The sequence below is a fragment of the Lethenteron reissneri genome, chromosome 3 (genome assembly GCF_015708825.2).
Source record: "Lethenteron reissneri isolate LAM-NWPU_2019-01 chromosome 3, ASM1570882v1, whole genome shotgun sequence".
Taxonomy (NCBI): domain Eukaryota; kingdom Metazoa; phylum Chordata; class Hyperoartia; order Petromyzontiformes; family Petromyzontidae; genus Lethenteron; species Lethenteron reissneri.
Genome location: NC_083781.1, coordinates 9,049,687 through 9,063,047, shown reverse-complemented (window position 1 = coordinate 9,063,047; position 13,361 = coordinate 9,049,687). Strand labels below are relative to the sequence as shown.

The following is a 13,361-nucleotide window of genomic DNA, read 5'->3' as shown; positions in this document are numbered from 1 at the left end:
AAGGCTCGCTGACAGGAGGTCGTCACGGGGGACAGACCCAGCAAGGTACCGAGGTGACTGGCAGATGCACCAGCTGTACCCCCACACACAGACACAGACGCACACGGGCCCATCACCTCCGCACCCTGCATCTCCCTCACCCCTCCCCTTTCTCACCCCGCTCCACCCAGACCACCCAGCCCCTCCCCTCAATCCCCCTTTCCACCCCTGAATCCTTATCGCCTCCCTCCCTCTCTACCCTCCACCACCCTTACCGCCCCTCCCCCTTCTCACCCCTCCCCTCTACACCCACTACCACCAATCCCCCTCCCCTCAATCCTTATCGTGCCCTCCACCCTCCCCCTGAACCCCCCCCCTCCACCCCCTTTCTCACCCCTCCCCTCTCCACCCTTCACCACCCTTACCGCCCCCTCCCCCCATTTCTCCGCCTCCCCCCAGCCCCTCCCATCCACCCCCCCCCACCAGCCCCTCCCCTCCCCGCGTCTCCCACTCCGCGGAGCGAGCGAGGGTTGGGTGAGTATCGATCTGAGCGGACCGCATGGAACAGGGGATTTGGGAGTGAGGCTCGGTCCGTTAGGTGAGCAACAGAACGCTATTTATTTCTTTGTTTGTTTGTTTCGCTCATGATGTGCTCTCTGCCCAAGAAGGGATATTGCCCGAAACGTCACCCATGATATGTTTGTTTAAGCTAAGGCCACGCGGTTTGAATGACGAAATGTTTTAGGAGTCGTGTTTTTTTGTTGTTGTGTCGATTGTGAATGCGCACCAAATGCCAATTTCGGCAGCATCGCCAATATCGTTTACCGCTGATTGGCAGTTTTTTTAAATAACAGATGGAGTTTGCATCACATTTTTTTCATTAGAAAATCATCATCAGCATCATCAGCATCAGAATATCGTGATTAGTGTTGGAATGTTCATCTTCGTAATTACATCGCTGTTAACGTCGTATATACCATACCATGTTTTCTGTTAAACAATTGTTTATTTTAAGGTGTGGTGCATTGTCTTTTGCAATATCGTCGACTTATAGTCATAGCATAATCATCTTATTGTAATCATCATAATCAGTATCCTCAGAATGTAATAATCAGTAAAGTCACCTAGGTATAAAATAACATTTTCGTCGTTAGCATATCATCAATAAAATAAACTTTTATTTTATACCTACGTGACTTTACCGAAAGAATCAAATAGTATCGATTCCTGCAGTCACGAAAGCTTCAAATCAAGAATGTAATCATCGTTTAATCGTTTTCGTCGTCATACCAGAGTCAACGCCACCATAATTTCACGATAGATGTTGGAATTTCCATCATAACCATCACCTCGCAATCATCATCACCATCATCGCAATCATCATCGCCGTCACACCGTAATCGTCGTTAGCATATCATCATCTTAGCATTATCACAAGCATCACCATCATTCAACTTCGCCGCCTCGAGCATCTCTGTGTTTGGTGTTCTAACGACTCCCGCTGTGACTCGTGTCTCGTGATCTGCCGGCACGCAGCTGAGTGTACTGCTAATGTTAAGTGTGCTGCTAATCGTAGTAGGTGTACTGCTGATGGTAGGTCTACTGCTATTGGTAGATGTACATCCACTGCTAGTTGTACTGCTACCTGTAAGTGTACTGCCTCTGCTGCTGCTGCCTGTAGATTGATGCACTGCTGCTTGTACTTGGAGTGCTGCTACTGACTGTGTTGCTACTGCTGGTAGCCTCTGCTTCCAAGGGAAGGTGGGAGGAGAGAGAGAATACTGGGCTCGACGCCTCCACCGAGACTCGAACCTACACCACCACAACCACCATCATCACCACCATCACCACCACCACCATGTCTCCAGTCGAAGAGGCTGCCAAACTGACGGAGAACGCCTATAAGGTGCGTGCGTGTGTGTGTGCGTGTGTGCGTGTGCGCGTGTGTGTGTGTATGCGCGTGTGTGTGTGCGTGCGTGTGTGTGACCTTCTTTATAGGTGCTCGCTAACAGCACTTGCTCCTACAGTCTACTAAGGCTATATGGGGGACCTTTGTCTTTGTGACCTCCTTGCCAGCAGCGAGCCTTCGACATTTCACGTTGCCTTAAGGTGCACCTAGCCTGGCACAAGTGCCGCAATTACGTCACCACAACTTAGTGGCTGCTGATGCTGTTGTATGTGTGTATTTGTGTGGTCGCTAACAGCACTTGCCCCAAGGCTGTTCAAGGCTATATGGGGGATCTTTGTTGTGCTTGTCAACGCAACACAGAAGGAAGTAGTGTGACTAGCACCACACCCAACCGCCTTTGTCTTCCCAGTGTTGATATTAAAATTCCATCTGGTGGCCGACTTTGGCTATCATCCGTAATGTACATCAATCATCACCTTCATATTATCACTATCAGCCGTGGTCTATCCACTGCTAGATGAAGCCCCCCCACCACAGCGTCATCACCACTCACAGTCTCACTCCTGCAACTGCTCACACCGTTCCATCTCCACGCAGGTCGCCCTTGGCTGGCATTCCATCATTCGTCTTGTTCATCTGCCATCATCCGTCTTGTTCATATGCCATCATCATCGTGGCCATCCCTTCTAGCCACGATGTGGCCTGCGGAAAGCCCACTTGACGCTCAACCAACTTGGGATAAAATCAGTACCAATTTGTGCGAAGTCACAATTTTCTTGTGTCTCATCAATGACGGTCCGTCACCTCTTCGTCGCTTTTCCATCGCTGCTACAATGGTTTCTTCATTTTACTCACGAACTTCACTCATTGATTCCTCCACCCGCTCACCACACTGCAGGTCACAACAACGCACTCACCCCCTTACCTACTCAACGATTCACTCACTCGCTCACCCGCCCATTCACCCACCCATTCACCACACTGAAGGTCACAACAACACACCCACTTACCCACTCACCCACTCACAATCCCACCCACTCACCACACTGCAGGTCACAAGAACGCACTCACAACCCCACCCACTCACCCACTCACAACCCCGCAGGTCACAAGAATGCACTCACCCACTTAGCCATTCACCCACTTACAAACCCACTCACCACACTGCAGGTCACAACAACACACTCACCCACCCACAACCCCACCCACCCACTCACCACACTGTAGGTCACAACAACACACTCACCCACTCCCCCACCCACAACCCCACCCACTCACCACACTGCAGGTCACAAGAACGCACTCACCCACTCACCCACTCACAACCCCACCCACCCACCCACTCACCACACTGCAGGTCACAAGAACGCACTCACCCACTCACCCACTCACAACCCCACCCACCACACTGCAGGTCACAAGAACGCACTCACCCACTCACCCGCTCACAACCCCATCCACCCACCCACTCACCACACTGCAGGTCACAACAACACACTCACCCACTCACCCACTCACAACCCCACCCACCCACTCACCACACTGCAGGTCACAACAACACACTCACCCACTCACAACCTCACCCACCCACCCACTCACCACACTGTAGGTCACAACAACACACTCACCCACTCACCCACTCACAACCCCACCCACTCACCACACTGCAGGTCACAAGAACGCACTCACCCACTCACAACCCCACCCACTCACCACACTGCAGGTCACAAGAACGCACTCACCCACTCACCCACTCACAACCACACCCACCCACCCACTCACCACACTGCAGGTCTCAACAACACACTCACCCACTCACAACTCCACCCACCCACTCACCACACTGCAGGTCACAAGAACGCACTCACCCACTCACCCACTCACAACCACACCCACCCACTCACCACACCGCAGGTCACCACATTTCTCCGTCTCCCCTCACCCCGCACCGCTTCACAATGCCCCCCGCCCGCCCCTTTACTAACAAACGTCGCTCAACTCAAGCAACGCATTCAACTCGTGGCCATTGCACGTCCGCTCGTGCTGCTTGTTGCTGGGCTCCTTGACGTTTTGGGCCAACGGGCCTGCGCTCAGCAACACAGCACGTGACTTATTTCCTTTTAAACCTCCCCGAACAAACCATAGCAACGTGGAATTGCCACTATTGTCGAGTGTGCGCGCAGGGCGGGTGGGGGTGTTTTTTGTTTCATCGTCAAGAGGAACCACTCGAAGAGAGCAACACTCCGAACTAACATCACGCTCTTCGCCCTAGAGCTGTTTGGGCTTTCCCCACGAGCCCTTTGATCAAGGGGGGGTTAAAGGCGCAGGCCCTGCAACGGCTCAGCTCACGCCACTGCTGACGGCTGGACGGCGCCTCCGCTACACGGGAGTCTCTAGGCGGAGTGTCCACCTCCTCTTCCACACCGACCAGACGCCTTGGAAGAGGTGGTGGGCGTCCCCGCACTTGACCCCACCACCACCACACGCGCGACCGATCCGATCTAATGACCGCGAAGTGCACGTTGGGTGGGCAGAGGCTGCGAGGTTGATTTGAGCGAGAGGTTGGGAATATTTAAGACGCGCGCAACCGATGGGTCGGGGAGACGGAGTTTAATCTGCGGCCGCTCGGCGCGCCGATAAGTCACCGCGGCATTGTCATCCCGACTTGATCATTGTCGTCATCGCCATCTGCCGTGTTGCTAACGCCGCTACAGCTCAAATATTCGCGTGCGTGCGTGGTGGTGCAGCGGTTAGCGCTACGCTGCGCTACGAACCTGGCCACCTCGGTTCGATTTCCCGCTCACGGCCAACACCGGTGACCGGTCCTGGGCCTCCCCTAGGTCGACACAGCCTCAAATTAGTCCTTGGTGCGATGTGTAGTCAACATCGCCACTGGGGAGACAAAGGCGGCCGGGCGTGGTGTTGGCCACTCACCCCCTCGTGTGCCGTGCCGGCCTTCATAGGTGCTCGCGAACAGCACTTGCCCCAACAACTTGCTGAAGGCTCTACGGGGGGACTTTGTCTTTGCCGGCGTGAGAAAGGGACGTGGTGCTGGCCACTTCGCACACAAGCACTCTTTAAATGAGGGGGTGACGGGGTGGGGGTGATGGACGAGGTGGAGAGAGGGGGGGGGAGTGTTTACAAGCCCCTGATGTGAGCAAGGGAGTTCAGTGGGCTGACACGTGGCATTCAGAAAGCAACAGTGGCAGCATCGTAAACATTATCAACATTCATATTATTAGGTTTTTTCGGTAAAGTCACGTAGGTAAAAAATTAAAATTAATAAAAGTAAAATAAAATAAAAATCACGACGTTTTGGAGGCAACACAAGTCTCCGTCATCAGGTGGGACCGTCACAGCCAGATTTGCTGTATCAAGTGAGGCAAAGATTCCAAGATACAAGATCTTAATTACAAGTTAATATTTGCCTCACTTGATACAGCAAATCTAGCTGTGACGGTCCCACCTGATGGCGGAGACTTGTGTTGCCTCCAAAACGTCGTGATTTTTATTTTATTTTTATTTTACTTTTATTAATTTAAATTTTAATTTTTTACCTACGTGACTTTACCGAAACAACCTAAGAGTATGAATCCTTGCAGTCACGAAAGCTTCAAATCTAGAATTATCAACATTCGTTTTCAGCAATCGTCAGCAAGAAGCAGCAGCAGCAGCAGCAATATCGGTGACGGTATCGGCAGAAACAGCACAAGAAGCAACGTTGTAAAAAGCTATCAACATTAATATCAACAGCAGCATCAAAACTCCCGATGTGAAATATCATCATGAGCGGTGGCAGCAAAGAGTACAGTACTGTACTATATAATCATGAATACCACGACCAACATCGCCATCATCACTATTTGGTGCTTTCGGTAAAGTCACGTAGGTAGAAAGAAAATAATAATTAAATAATAGCATACGACGTTTCGATTGCAACACGAGAAATCATCATATTTTCTTTCTACGTGACTTTACTGAAAGAACCAAATAGTAATTCATGCAGTCACGAAAGCTTCAAATCAAGTGATCATCATCACGACAACATCTCCCACCGGTTAGACTCATTGTCATAATTAAATCATCATCAATGCTTGAACCATTTCCAATTCCACCACCAGCATCACCGTCGTTTTCATCTTCATCACGATCAACGACAACCACCACCACTAACCACCACGACCACCACCATCATCACCTTCATCGCTTCCACCAGAACCTGGCCCATGAGACAAAGCAGGGCCTCGAGTGTGGATGAGACAAAAATCATTCTTGGGCCTCAGACATGAACGTGGGGGAGACAAAGGCGGCCGGGCGTGGTTATTTGCCGCACCAACCCCCTCGTGTGCCGTGCCGGCCATCACAGGTGCCACTCGCTAGCAGCACTTGCCCCTCCGTTAAGGCTACACGTGGGATCTTTGCCTTTATCATACATCACACGAAATCATCATTAGGTAAAGTCACTTAGAAGGAAAATAATAAAATAATAAAAATGAAACATAATAAAATAATTCTCACGACGTTTCGGCCACAACGCAAGCAGCCGTCCTCAGATGGAGAGCAGGTCTGTCGAGTAGACAGAGTCTGAAGGACTCTGTCTACTCGAAGGCAGACTCTGCCTTCTCAGACTCTGTCTTCTCGACAGACCTGTTCTCCACCTGAAGACGACTGCTTGCGTTGTGGCCGAAACGTCGTGAGAATTATTTTATTATGTTTTATTTTTATTATTTTATTATTTTCCTTCTACGTGACTTTACCGAACGAACCAAGAAGATGAATCCCTGCAGTCACGAAAGCTTTAAATCGAAAAATCATCATTAGGGTCACGGTGGAAATAATCGACAGTATACTGCAGATAGGCACGCGATGTCTCTCCGTCTTACGTCTAGACGTGTCTCCCCTTAAAATATATACTAGCCTGGCTTTACGCATCCCAGCAGACCCCACAGCCATCTCGGCTTACAACATTTCAGCAGCGTTGGTTCGGTGCAAGAAAAACTCCGGGCCGGTGATTGACATCCAGTGTCTCATCAGCAGTGTCAGCACTGGCGGAGCCAGTGGGGGGGAGGGTGGCACATGCCCCCCTCCCCCCCCCCCCCCCAATGATCCGATCGAAATCCCTAATTTCGATCGGATCATTGGGGTTTATTAGTAATACATCGGCATTTTGCGACCCCCACTGCCACTGTGTAGCATATTATTATTGTGTGCCTGCAGGGACTCTATGAGATCACGTCATTGAAATCGGAACTCTCCCAGAAAATTCGTTTGTAATTAAGAAATAAATGGAGTGAGCGATGTTGCACTGTTTATAACAACACGCAATGAGGAAGGGGCATTACCTGAAGCATCATCGCCTGCGGTATTGTTCTTGACGAATGTGTGCTGAATTTTGATTTAAAGCTTTCGTGACTGCAGGGATTCATCTTCTTGGTTCTTTCGGTAAAGTCACGTAGAATGGAAATAATAAAGCGTCATTCAGACGCTGTCTCCCCGACAGACCTGGTCTTCACCCGAGGACGGCTGCTTGCGTTGTGGCCGAAACGTCGTGAGAATTATTCTATTATGATTTATTTTATTATTTTATTATTTCCATTCTACGTGACTTTACCGAAAGAACCAAGAAGATGAATGTGTGCTGAGTTTGTGTTGTATTATTAATTATTAACTGTGCCTGTGCACCACCGCAGCAGCATCACCGAACGATTCGGTTTGATGTGCTGGTGCGAGTGAGCGAGCGAGTGAGTGAATGGATGGTTGAGCGAGCGAGTGAATGAATGGATGATTGAGCGAGCGAGCGAGTGAATGAGTAATTGAGAAAATGTAGTGGCTGGGCGGGTAGCTGAGTGGGTGAGCGAGCGAGCAAGAGAGTGAGTGAGTGAATTAGTGAATGAAGTTGTAGCTGAGTGAATGAGTGAAATTATGGGTGAGTGAATGAGTCGATGAAGTGGGTGATTTTGTGGCTGAGTGAGTGGGCGGGCGAGCGAGTGGATGATGCTGTAACTGAGTGAATGAGTGAAACACGTAACGGGTGGGTGAGTGAGTCAGTGAAGTGGGTGGTATTTGTGGCCGGGTGAGTGGGTGAGTGAGTAGGTGAGTCAGTGAAGTTGTGGCTAAGAGAGTTCATCAGTTAGCGGGCAAGTGAGTGCACGATACTGTAGCTGAGTTGAATGAGTGAAAACGTTACGGGTGGGTGAGTGAGTCAGTGAAGTAAGTGGTGTTTTGGCCGGGTGAGCGAGTACGTGATGTTGTGGCTTGCTGGCTGGCTGGCTGGTTGAGTGAGTGACTTTGCTCGTCAAATTCTGACCCCACAGACGATCATGGAGCAATACAATCCGTGCTTGAGGAATTTCGTGGCCATGGGCAAGTGCTACGAGAAGGCCCTGTCAGGTCAGTGTGTGTGTGTGTACAGAACACGTGTCACACAGCACGTGTACAGGATACACACACAACAGAGGCAAAGATCCCCCGGATAGCCTCAACAGGCTGTAGGGACCGGTGCCGTTAGCGAGTGGCACCTATGACGGCTGGCATGGCACCACACTCACTGCCCTTGTCTCCCGAGTGGCGACGTTCACGCACCACACCCGGGACCTCATTTGAGGCTGAGTCGACCTAGGCGAGGCCCAGGACCGGTTCGGATAATCGCCACCGCCGCTCCCCGCAAGTTGCACACAGTCACGTCCAGGGTACACGCACCAGCTCAGCTCGGAGCAATCGCCAGTGAACATCGTGGGGCCCTTACAAAAGGAAAACGTTGAGTTGGCCACGGTTCAGCGAACGGCGCCTTTTTCGCGGCACCCAAAATGAAGGAGGCCCGCCGCCCGAAACGTCGCCTGCTATCCGTGCATTTTTGTTGTTGTCGGCTACTCTTTGGGGCCACGCGGTGGCTCTTGCGAATGTGTCGAGGCTGTTTGGTTGTCAGCTGTCACGATGATTTGATAACAAAGCCCACACCCCCCCTTCGCCCCTGGTTTTAGCTTACACACATGTGTTGGGGGGGGAGCGGTGGTGCGGCGGTTAGCGCTACGCTGCGCTATGAACCTGGTGACCCGGGTTCGATTCCCACCTGTGACGATTATCTCAACCGGTACTGGGCCTCCCCTAGGTCGACTCGGCCTCAAATGAGTACCTGGTGCGGTGTGTAAACATCGGCACTTGGGGAGACAAAGGCGGCCGGGCGTGGTGCTGGCCACCCACCCCCTCGTGTACCGTTCCGGCCTTCATAGGTGCTCGCTCGCAGCACTTGCCCCTAGAGTCTGTTAAGGCTATACGGGGGGTCTTTGCCTTTGTTGGGGGGGGGCGAGGGGCAACACTGCTCAGCCGCCTTTGTCTCTCTCCGCCGCTCACCGAGTGTCTCCGTGCCGCCGCTCTGCAGGAGTCACCCACGCTGCCAAGGGGTACTTCGACGCGCTCGTCAAGCTGGGAGAGATCGCGAGCGAGAGCCAGGCGTCCAGGGAGCTCGGTGCGTACGTGGTGGGACGCGCGGGGCGGGGGGAATGATGGGCACGGACCCCCCTCCCTCTCACCCCCCCGAGAGCGAATTATTGGCCTGAGTGGATCGCTGGGGGGGGGGGGGGGCTGAGTGGATCACTGGGGGGGGGGGCTGAGTGGATCACTGGGGGGCTGAGTGGATGATTGTGGGGGGCACACAGCCTCTTGAATGTACCCTATTTGTTAATACCAACACACGTACAGTCCTTCATCGATCCACTGCTGGATGAAACTCTCCAATACGCCGTGTCGGTCGAAAGGGCCGTTTGACCATACTTCACCCCCCTGGTCAGTGCAAGGTTTTTTTTTTTGGCGGATGGCCAGAAACCGACTCGGATATCGTTCGCCGCTATTTTGCCGTTCGTCGCGGCGGCGAGGAATCAAAACTCCAGGGCACTGGGTTTATCGCGCGCTGCGCTAACCACGGCGCCACCGCTCCCTGCCCAACGGTTGCTGATCGGGGTTTTACTTCCCCATTATCGGCCCGGGTGGCTCCAAGCGACTGTGCGAGCCGTTCGTAGCCAGAAGGCCGCGAGTTCCAATCCGGGTGTTTTTGAGGCGGGGTTCGCTCAGCCCATCTTCCCACCAGCTTCGACGGGGGGGGGGGGGGTCGATAAAATATGGACCGGTTAGTTGGGCAGAGATTGACAGCCAGTTGTCCACCGACGGGGCCGTCGACGGGCCATCAGCACCGCGGTGAGCCGGGAATTCAACTTGACTTTGTCACCTAAACTGGGCACGTGTGTATGGTTGGACTTCTTTTGCACCGTACGTAGCCAACCATTGTCATCGGAGGTGTGGGGGGAGGGCCACCGCCCCATCTCCGAATTAGCTCAGCGTTTTGTCGGGGTTGTATGGCCACAACCGCACCAGCACTGCCACTGAGGTCTCTGTATCGACACGGGGCTTCATGAGTCTCCGTATCTATCTCAGAGTCTGTATCTCTCTGAATGTTGAATTTCTTTCGCATCAATGACGCTAATAATCGGAGGGGCGGGGGTGGGGGTGGGACAACAATCTAAATGCTAAAAAGCAGTTCTAAAGAAATTGGTTTTCAATTTGGATTGAAAGGTGCACAGTGGCTTCACTAATATCGGATAGAAGAGTGTTTTGTACTGGTAGAAACCACCTGGTTCCCACAGCCCATAGGGGATTATTGTGTCCGTCCGTCCGTCGTGCATCCAAAAATGGGAGGGGTGGGGCTGGGTGGAGAAGGGAGGGTGGGGAGGGGCTGGGTGGGGACGGTGAGGCTCGGTGGGGCGTTGGAGGGGTGGGGCTGGGTGGGGAGGGTCTGGTCACCCTGTGGTGCCCTTATAAAACTCAACGTTTAACCTACTCACGCCGGCTTGTGCCCGCCCTCACAGTCGGCCATATTTGCGGAATCCACCACGCCGCCGTTGACCCTGGCCATTGACCGAGCAACCCAACGTTCCTACCAGCTCCCTCCGCAGGAATGTGTTGTTTTTCCAGACTGCCGTCGTCTTTGTCCGATGGTTCGCCTCCTTCCCTGTCCCAAGGTCAAGCCTGTCCCTCGCTGGGCCCTGGCCGGGCTTGTGTGCAACGGAACTCCTGCCCACCGCGACAAAAAATAATTAAATAAAATAGTAACGAACGCCTGCGTTGATATTTTTACCAAAAAGGAAACCGCTCCCTCTCGCACCGAAACGCACCACCAAGGTCTACCGCGTCGCTCAGCTAGCTCTCGAAGTGAACAAGCAACGCGCACTTGAGCACACGGTGGGGCCCACTGCCGTCGTGTTCGTGCGCGTGGCGGCGATGCGGCTCAGGCGCTCGATGTCGCCAATTGCCGAGGTCTGCTGATGCTGGCCACGGTGAGAGGGCTTCAGCAGAGAGAGAGAGAGAGTTTGTGTCCTGTCGCTGTTCCTCCTGCACAGACCGCAGTGGGTTGACTGTGTGGCTCCATAGTCATAATAAATGTTTTTGGGTTAGATCGCGTTATTTATAAATGTGGCGTAACCCTCCACTACCCGACACGGCCAATTAGTAAGATTTGTCACGTAAACAGAAAGTGTCAGCTGGTTACTAGTTCAGCACACCGGTGTATTGGAGAGTGATCCCACAACATTTACAATTCGTATTACCGTGACGTTTCGCCGGTAATTACAAGCAGCCTCATCAATAATAATGTATTTTATTTATCTGGCACTCTTCACACGCTCAAAGCACTGCACAGTAAACGTTTTCAATATTATACATACTGAAAATAAAACTATTGCATGAAAATAACAATGCACATGTAGAAAACATAAGGGGCAGCATTGAGAGCATTCAAGGGACAAATATATACTAAGTGAGAGAAAATTCAAGCCAGATTGTAAGACCTTTTGAACAGATGAGTTTTTAATTGAGATTTGAAGGCGCAGATTTACTCAGCGGATCTGATCTCAAAGGGCAGTGTGTTCCATAGCCCAGGGGCAACCGATGAGCGGGGCCCCTAACACCCATGGAGCGGAGGCTGGTGGGAAGAACAACGAGAGGACCATCAGGCGACAGTCAGATTTGTGGACAAAATCCTCCTTCTGTTTCGGTCTTAAACGCCAACCACTCTTGAACGCAAGCCCAGCGAGATCCGGCCACGCTAAGAAGTCATCTCGCTTTTGCCATCTCTCTCACTTTTTTGGGGTCGAGCCCGGGTGTTTCGCGGTTTCGCCTTAAAATGGCCTCTCGCCTGGCATTTAAATTTAACGAAAAAAATCCTTCCTTGATTTAAGATTCCCCTTCTCCCTGTGCGGTCAGCGAAACTCGGCGCGAGCCGCCGTTATATTCCTTATTGGTCGGTCAGTTGTCGTCGTCGTTTTTTTTTCGGTTGAGTTCGCAACTCGGCATCTGCAACGTGGCAATTCGTCCGCCGCTCTTAATTTGTTCTGCAAGCTCCTCCGAGGGTCATTCTTGTGAAGCGGCTTACGGCCGAACTTCTCTCGCGCCACGTCAACAATTTACGATCGATCCAACGGAGCCACACGGAGGCCCATAGAAAGGCGTAGATTCAAAGAGATGCGTAGAGACACGTAGATTGAAAACGAACTTCTTTAGAACTGCCTTTTTGTCAGTGGGCCCCGCGTCTCTCCGTATATTTCTGCGCGCACTCTCGCGAGGTTTTTCGTTCGTTCGTGAATCGTTTTGTTGTGCACAAACGATTCACCGTTTCGCCCTTTCTCTCTCTTTCTACAGACAGTCGGTTGCTGCGCCGAATCGAGCCCTTTTGGTTTTTTGCTTCGGCGCACAATCAGTGCCCCCCCCCCCCCCTTCTCCCCCCTCCCCCCGGGGTGCCGTGCCGGACACCGCAGTGAAACAGCGCGTTTTATATTTAATTTGTTTTTTTTTTTGGATAATCGCCTATTTATACACATCCTTCCTTATTAAGGCCACGGCGCTGTTTTATTTTTGACGAACGCGTTGAGTTTAGTTTATAACTTGCTCTGCTGCTGTGAGTGTAACTCTTCATAGGCCACTCATTAAACAAATATAAAGAAATGAAATGGTCATCTGAAATAACTCGTTTACAAAAAGAAATGTGGTTCTCATCAGGCCCAACGGTGTAAACAAGGGCATGATTCATATTCTTGGTTCTTTCTGTAAAGTCACGTAGAAGGGAAATTATAAAATAATAAAAATAAAACTATATAATCCTCTTTGGTTCTTTCGGTAAAGTCACGTATAAAGATAAAATAATACATTTAATAATAGCATACGACGTTTTTATCTTTATACGTGACTTTACCGAAAGAACCAAAGAGTAATTCCTGCAGTCACGAAAGCTCCAAATTTATGATCAATATAATCCTCACGACGTTTCGATTGCAACACAAGCAACCATCATCAGGTGTGAAAACCACAGCAAGAATATGAATCCCTGCAGTCACGAAAGCTTTTAATCGAAAAAGTGCACGAATATTGTTTTGTTTGTTAAGTTTTTCAGCAACATTTTTTCGATGCAGCTGGATTGGACAAAACTTCT

General features: G+C 51.3%; 1 long non-coding RNA gene across 1 annotated transcript; it reads left to right on the top strand.

Annotated features, from left to right (window-relative positions):
* The first annotated feature begins 496 nt into the window (after positions 1 to 496).
* LOC133346619 (uncharacterized) lies at positions 497 to 9,364 on the top strand. Its single transcript, XR_009755580.1, has 4 exons — positions 497 to 577; positions 1,722 to 1,885; positions 8,203 to 8,278; positions 9,267 to 9,364. It is a non-coding gene; the product is annotated as an uncharacterized LOC133346619 (long non-coding RNA).
* Positions 9,365 to 13,361: the final 3,997 nt, after the last annotated feature.